Raw genomic sequence first — 8,641 nt, 5'->3', positions numbered from 1 at the left:
AAATATTTGGGGCTAGATATGGTTCAGAGGACAAGTGAAGCTATAGAGAAGATCTGAGCTAGGATGCTCGCCTCTCAGAGCAGACAGAAAAGCTACGCTGATTGCAAGCGTAGGGGCGTGGAGTTCCAGGTTGGGGACCATGTGTTTCTCTGAGTTTCACCATTGCGAGGGGTGAGGAGGTTTGGTAAGAAGGACAAGCTAAGCCCTAGATTCATTGGACCTTTTAAGATCCTGGAAAGGATTGGTCAAGTGGCTTATAGGTTAGCCTTGCCGCCATCATTGTCAGGAGTCCATGACGTATTCCATGTTTCTATGCTCCGGAAGTACGTCTCAGATGCGACTCATGTGTTGAGGTATGAAGACTTGGAATTGTAGACAAACCTAGCTTATGAAGAGCAACCGGTTCAGATCTTGGATCGGGAAGATAAAGTACTACGGAATAAGATAATTCCTCTTGTTAAGTTGTTATGGAGGAATAGTAGGGTCGAGGAAGCGACCTGGGAGCTGGAGACAACGATGTGGGATCAATATCCTGAGTTATTCAAGTAAATTTCGAGGACGAAATTCTCATTAGGAGGGGATAGTTGTAATGACCCAAATTTACTAATAAGGCTTAAGGGCCTTGATTAGTGTGCCGGGATGGCATAATTGGATTATATGTGATTTAATGATTTAAAAGCATGTTATATGACAATTTGAATATTTGTGATGCATGACTATGTGTATTAGTATGCATGTAGGCCCTGATTAGGTTAGAAGGGCATAATCATAATTTTGGCCCATTGAGGGCATAACTGTATATATATGTGATAAACTTTCGAGACCACATTATTATGTGGATATATTTGTAATCTGTGACTCGAGACGATCCCAGTGAGCGGTTTAGCGAAAAAGCCACGACGGGGATTTATACCCGGCTCGGGGCGAGCCTGGGGGTATTTTTGGGAATTTAGAGAATATGTTGGAGTCTATCTTGACATTAAGGAATATAATTGGTGATTAGTTAGGTGTCGGGAAGTAAGTAGTAAATATTAGAGACACTCGAGGAATTAGCGGGAATTGGGTGAAATGACCAAAATGCCTCTAGGTGGATTAAAAGGCTTAGGATTTATGGGAGGGTATTGTGGTCATTTGGATTATAAGAGATAAATGTTATTAGGCTTTATACTTAGTGGATTGTGTAGAAAGGGCTGGAATTCTGAAGGAAAGAAAGGAAAGAAAAGAAAGAAGAGAAGGAAAAAGGGAAATTGGGAGTCTTTTTCCCTCTCATTTGGTTGAAGGTCTCTTCTCCATTTCTTGAGATTTCTTGGAGCAAAAACTCGGAGGGAGTCTAGGTAGGAGCTTGAGCCTAAGGTCCTTGGTCTGGTTTGAGGAATTGGTAGGGGATACTCATCATTTGAGGTAAGGTTCAAGGTAGTTTTCAGCTTTTAGTTTTTGGTGTTGTGGATTTTGAGCTGAGTTTTGGTGGGGAATTCGAGGGCAATTAAAGCTGAGCTTTGAGGAGGTGAAGGCCAAGCTAGTGAGGAGGATAACCTAGGCTAAGGACATCCAGCAAAGGTAAGGAATTCTAGCTCAAGTTCTATGGTTTTAATTGTTGTATTTGCTGAGTTTCTGAGGTTTAGGTCCAGCTATGGTAAATTCTTTGATTAGGGGTGCATGTGATTGGGTTATGTGTGGTTGGGATGCTTGGGATGAGTGGAGGATGTTGGTAGGATTGTTTTTATGTTTGGTTGAAGTTTGGAAGAGTTTTGGTAAGGTTTGGCTCGGGGAAAATCGAAGGAGGAAATGGCAAGTTTTGCTGTGCTGTGACTAGCGCTACAGCGCCCAATGGCTAGCGCTGTAGCGCTAGACTGAGTGGTCTGGGGTGCCTTAGGCTCTTTTTGTAGTGCTGTAGCGCTACCCTGTTTCCAGAAAGGGGTTTTTGGGTTATTTTCAAGGGTTTTTTCCTGGGGGTTCTGGTTTTGATTCCACCACCCTGTTTGGTGGAATTAGAGCTTCCCGAGGGCTCGGGATTGGTCCCGAGGCTAGGTTTTGGACTTGAGGTCTGGTGATGATTCTGATCTATGGTTGTGACTAGGTGTACGCTAGGGCTCAAGAGGGATCGTGCTTGAGGATCAATTGAACAAAGGTAGTGAATCTAAAGGTAAGAAAACTGCACCCGGTTATGTGTTTGTGAGGGGACTAAGTGCTCCCGATATCTGTATAATGTCATTGATGGTATTACGCCATGGGACATGTGATAAACGGCCTAAGGGTGCCCTAAATTATACTTGTGCACAGGGCCTGGCTCGGCCACTGGTAGCCGAGGATAGCTTAACATTCACTGAGCTCGGTTTAAGCGAGCCGGAGTCAGTGGGATAAATAGAGGGTACAACCTAAGGGCATTAACCCTAGTTATCATATGTGGATTGATTATTGATATGAAATGATATACTTGGTATGATGAATACTTGATTATCATGATTGCTTGAACTGCTGAGTACATGCTTATGCAATATGAGTTATTTGATTGTCTATTGAATGATTGTGCTCTGTTATTGTGTTTTCTTGTTGGGCCTTGGCTCACGGGTGCTTCGTGGTGCAGGTAAAGGCAAAGGCAAAGGCAAGTTGGACCAATCCTGAGATGGAGGGCTGCGAGGCTGAATGTACATAGTCAGTTGTTCAGCCGACACGACCGAGGAGTGGAACAGGACGGGATATGCTTAACTGTCTGTTTTGCCTTAGTATGGCTAATCATTGTATTTAAATCTTGAATCGTTTGTAGACAGTCTTAAAGTTATTACTTTTGGGATCCCATGTAAAAAGAAAATGATTATTGATAAGAAATGCAGCTTTTGAGACCAAAATATTTTAACCCTAGTTCAACTATAGTTTCAGTAACACGTTTTGTATTAAATGACTTGATTAGCAAGTCTTGGACCTTTATAAACACATAGTGTGACGGTCTTGGATACCCAGGGCGTTAGAACCAAACACCATTTAATGCATGGAATAAACATTTCATCCTCAAATTAGCGCCTCTTACAGCATATCCACTCCAACCCTCGAGTATTTGCTAAAACCTAAAAACACACAAAACACAAGCATAATATTGCACAAAACAATTTAAAAGATTAAAAACACTACCTAAAACACATTATAAAATAGTATAAAAATAGACTTAACAAACTCCCCAAACTTAACATTTACACGTCCTCGAGTAAAGAATGCAAAATACTACTTACCACAAAAGAACAACAAACAATGACGCATCAAGTTAACAACAACAAATAGCCTCAAAATTATGAATGTAGTGCCCATATAGCTTTCAGAGACATCAACCATAACTGCATATTTTCAATCAAAATGCTTCCTCAACTTACTCATGTCCAAAAAAAAAAAAAAGGCTTTCTTAACTATGATCAACAAATAACCTACATTTGAATTACTTTATACACACTAAATTCATTCCCACAACCAATTCCATCATCCCATATGTTTGCATGACTTACTACTCTTCGCTAATGTATACCACACATGCTCAAGAATCAAAAGGACTTTTTAGGCTCATAAGAACGTCTTAGGTATGGGTGGATGAAATTGTCATTTAAGCTCAATTATACCATAAGCATACAACCCAATCAACACAAACTTGATATCAATTCCAAATTTCTTTCTTTTCTAAGATTGAGATAAATTCCTTTTTTCTTTTAAGAATCTTTCTAAATACCTCCCCCAAATTTATTTTTCAATTTATTTTCATTAGGAGTGTAGTTATATATATTTTTTCTTTTGAACTTTTCTCATTCTTTTTGCTCCCCAATTTCTTATACCAAATTTTCATAATATTCTCCATTACAAACCATTCCCCAATCAATTATTCATAAGCTTATGGAATAATTCAAAGGAAATATAACAAAGGTTTCAAATAAGCTCACAATAGGTGTCAAGCAACAAAAATGTTAATTTTAAGCTCAAACGAGTAGATAAGGGTTACAATAATCAAGGTTGGCTTGAAAGGCTCAATCGTTCCAAAGAATTGCCTAAATCATCTTCCTAAGCATGCATCATCTAGGATTTCATCTCAAATAGCAAGCAAGAAAGTTCTAAGATATTTTCACACTTCTCACAAACAAAATTCAGCGAGCATAAATGCTTTTCAACCACAAGGAATTTATTCACAAATCATGATTAAGCTCTCAAAAATTTATAATGACCCAAGTAACCCAATCAAATATTCAAATCAAGCACATGGATTTAAATGGCTTTCGTTTTCGTCCAACTATACTAAATATTCATTCAATTCATTCTCATCGGCTTATCATTGTTAACTTGATTCAAAAAACAACACTTTAAACACTCTAGACACAACTAAAATACAATCACCACAAAAATAAAAACAAACAACTCAATATATACAAAACACTTCCCCTAAATTGAATACAAACATTGTCCCCAATGTGACCCAAAAAGAATAAGGAAAGAGGACTTACCAAAATATGCACCACATCAGTATGGTGGACTTTTTTTTCTAGGTAGCGCGCCACGACTCATTTCTTGGGTGCCGCGACGCCTGGACTGCACCAAATTTTAGTGGCTCTCTGACTTCATAAGGGTCGCGACTCTAATAGTGGGTGCTGTGACTAAAAATTGGTACCTGCATATATATATATATATTTCTCTTTCAAGTTTCATGATTTCCACAGTTCAAAATTACAATCTAAAGTCCAAAATTCTAAATATTTCAATAACCAGATAAAAATTAAAACTAAAAACAGAAAAATTGTTCAAACTTTAAACGAAAATAACAAAACTATAAAAAGAATGGGATACCTCCCAATGGCGTTGTTGTTAACGTCATTTAGCCAGACGATGAATTCCTCTTCAATTTCAACTTGCATCAAGTCCACCCATTATGTCTTTGAGATCCCTAGTGTCATGAGTGGATGCTCATTTCTTGTTATTGCTAATTTGTTGAGCTTTCCCTCACTCATGTAACATTCGAATCTTCCCACTAAAGAACATTTTCAAACGACTACGCACTGTTTGAATACTGCATTGAGCCATGGACTTTCTCTTAGGGACTTCCAACTCGGTATCTCCTCCTTTCACCACATCAGCTCTACAACGAGTGGGAATTTTCGTTGCCGCAAAAACACTAAATGTGATCTCTTCTTTCAGAACTCGCAGCTTCAACTCACCATTCTGAACATCGATTAATGCTCTACTGGTAGGTAAGAATGGCCTTCCCAAAATGATTGGCACATTTGCATCCTCTTCCATATCTAACACTATGAAGTCTGCAGGGAATATAAACTTGTCTACTTTTACCAACACATCTTCAATGATTCCCCTTGGATGCTTGACAGATTGGTCTGCCAACTGTAGTGGGTCTTGCTTCACCTAACCCAAATCTCTTGAACACTAAAAGTGGCATCAAGTTAATGCTTGCTCCCAGATCGGATAATGGCTGCTTGCAGTCAATATTCTTAATAGTACAGGGTATGGTAAAACTCCCTGGATCTTTCAATTTCTAAGGAAGTTTCCTTTGTAAGATGGCACTACAATCCTCTGTCCATGCCACTGTCTCGTAATCACCCATCTTACATTTCTTTGATAGTATCTCCTTAATGAACTTAACATAGCTAGGCATATGTTCTAAGGCTTCTGCAAGGGGATATTGATATGTAGTTTCTTAAATACCTCCATAAACTTTGCAAACTGTTTATCTAGGTTATGCTTGCGCAACCTCTGTGGAAAAGGAATTTTGATGTGATGATCTATACTCACTTGTGAATGCTTTTTCTCAAGGTTCTTTGTAACCTTTTCTTCCACCTTTCCCTCTTTTTCAGACTCCATTTTTGGTGGAAGACTAGATTTCTCAACTAGCTCTTCCAACTCTTTACTGCTCCTCAAGGAGATTGCATTACAGTGCTCCTTAGGATTCACCTCAGTATTACTTGGAAAATTTCCTTGACGTCTACTTTTGTAACATATTTGCCAATTGACCCACTTGCATTTCAAGATTTCTGATGGATGTTTCGGTCATAAAACTAAGCTTGGGAGTTGGTCAAAGTCAACATTACAGCTTGCAATTCATCTGGCTTCTCTTCAGGAACTGATGGCCTAGGTGGTGGTGATGGAGGTTGAGGCATGACCTACTGAGGCTGAGGTTGGAATTGAGGTTTCTGGCCCTGATTATTTCTCCATGAAAAATTGGGGTGAAATCTCCACAATGGATTAAATAAATTGGAGTAAGGATTGTTGGCTTGCCTATTGAAGTTACCCATCATGTTGACTTGCTCCATAGAGATGGTGTTATTGAACTTTGTTGTCATACAGTACTCAAATTGATGAGGACCACCACAATTATTGCATATAGCTTGGACTTGCACAACTTGAGTTGCAATAGAGTTATGTTGCAACTGTTTAGTCAATGTCGCAACTTGAGCAGTCAAAGTAGTGATTGCATCTAATTCATGAACCCCAGCTACCTTTATGTTACTAGGTTGCACGCTCATCAAAATATTGATGGTTGTTTGTAGCCATATCTTCCAACAACTCATATGCCTCGTTGGAACTTTTACTCATAAATGCCCCTCCAGTTACGACATCAATTATGTGCAAGTAGTACATCACAATCCATTGTAAAGTTGTGGACCAACATCCACTTTTGAATGCTGTGATGAGGACACTTTCTCAAAAATTCATTGAACCTCTCCCAAGAGTCATATAAAGATTCCTCCTTAAGCTGGTAAAAATTATTGATCTCCCCCTTAATTTAGCAGCCTTTGATGGAGGAAATAATTTGGTAAGGAATTTCGGAGCCAACTCCTCCCAAGTATTTATAGAGTTGGATTGAAAGGAGTTCAAACAAATTTGAGCTCTTTCCCACAATGAGAATGGGAATAGCCTCAACTTGATTACATCGTCGCTCACCCCATTATACTTGAACATTACACATAGCTCCATAAATTAGCTATGTGGATATGAGGATCTTCTAAAAGGAGTCCACCAAACTGAACCGTGGACTGGACCATTTGTAAAATTGCTGGCTTTATTTCAAAATTGTTTGCAGCAACCACCGATGGTGTAATGCACAAATGTACTCCCGTAACAGTAGGGAGTACATAATCTCTTAGTGTTCAGGCATTTTGGCCATGAGCAACATTAAAATTAGGCTCATTATCCCTGGCATCGCCCATACTGATTTTTGCTCTTTTCTGTTTCTGAATCTGCTTGCAAGTTCTCTCTATTTTAAGATTAATAGGAACTAAACTGTCAGCTCCCCTTCTACTACAAATATAACAGAAATACCTGAAATCGAGATCACAAAGCGCACACCAACCAAATTAGTAAAATAATTAGATAATAAACCAAATTGGAAATAAAATTAACTATTTTGATATTGATAAAATTTCAGTCCTTGGCAACAACACCAAAAACTTGTTGCGAATTTTTAAGCTACTCAAGTATACGTAATCGAAGATGTAATAAAATTCGGTAAATTCGATTATCGTCCCACGAAGACTAAATTTTTAATTACCAAACAGTTAATATTTATTTTCTATTTGGATAATGATTTTTTTTTTGGTTTCTAAAGTCTAAAAGCAAAGACATAAACAAATGTAAAATGTAAGAGTAAAAAAATACAAATAACACAAGAATTAAACTAAGAATAAAGACAATTAGGGATTTCAATTTCATCAACTTTCCACTCAACAATTTACTAATGCAAGATTAACAATTCATCTCCATATTGAGATAGCAAGTTGTCAAATTTTTTTTTTTTATAATCAAGTTACAAATTATAAAATTCAACCTAAGTGAGAATTTTCTATATTTCTATGATTGTTGACAGTGTTTTTAGCCAACGACGCGAGAACGTCAAAAACGATAAACCTTCAAGAGAATTTAAACAACACAGATAGTTTTATCAAAGAAAGTAAATAACACACAAGATTTTTATAGTGGTTCAGCCCCGATCAGTCGGTAATAGCCTAATCCACTTAGAGATTTGATTACTTTATCTACACTCAAGATCAGATGAACCAGTGTCAACTGAGTTTCTTCAGTGTAAATTATTAGAATACAAAAAGGGTTCTCTCTAAGGGAAAACACACTTTCTCTCTCTAGAAACTCAGACCAAATTTCAAATTTCCAAAAAAAGTCCTTTTCTGATCCCATCAACCCTCTATTTATAGGCTTGGGATCCTAAACTGATATCCCCCTAGTCTTGGGATATTCTATTACTCATATTATATTTAAATTACACAAAATATTCAAAAATGCAACAGAATCCTCAATTTGAGTGAGGAATGAGAGATTCCCGCGATGCCCAGACCAATTCTTGCTAAAGTCGTTTCTGGGAATTTGATGCAGTCTAGTCTATTTGGTTGATGAATATCATCTTCTGGTCGGACATATGCATGTTGGACACCTGCATACAGACCATACCCCTTATACTCTCTTCGGACCAAAGTCCGACCAGTCACCTTTTGGGCTCACCTCGGACCACAGCCTTGGGGTCTCCTCGGACTAAGGTCCGACCACACCTCTAGGTTCTCCTCGGACCAAGGTCCGACCGGACCTCTTGGCTCTCCTCGGACTAAGGTCCGATCACACCACTTGGTTCTCCTCGGACCAAGGTCCGATCACGCCA

At 38.4% G+C, this 8,641-nt stretch overlaps 1 non-coding gene across 1 annotated transcript; it reads left to right on the top strand.

Annotated features, from left to right (window-relative positions):
- The first annotated feature begins 6,656 nt into the window (after positions 1 to 6,656).
- Positions 6,657 to 6,762, top strand: LOC133813063 (small nucleolar RNA R71). The gene has a single exon (XR_009884108.1). It is a non-coding gene; the product is annotated as a small nucleolar RNA R71 (small nucleolar RNA).
- The last annotated feature ends 1,879 nt before the right edge of the window (positions 6,763 to 8,641 follow it).

This window comes from Humulus lupulus, chromosome 1 (assembly GCF_963169125.1).
Source record: "Humulus lupulus chromosome 1, drHumLupu1.1, whole genome shotgun sequence".
NCBI classification, from domain to species: Eukaryota; Viridiplantae; Streptophyta; class Magnoliopsida; order Rosales; family Cannabaceae; genus Humulus; species Humulus lupulus.
This window is presented reverse-complemented; position numbering and strand designations above follow the sequence as displayed.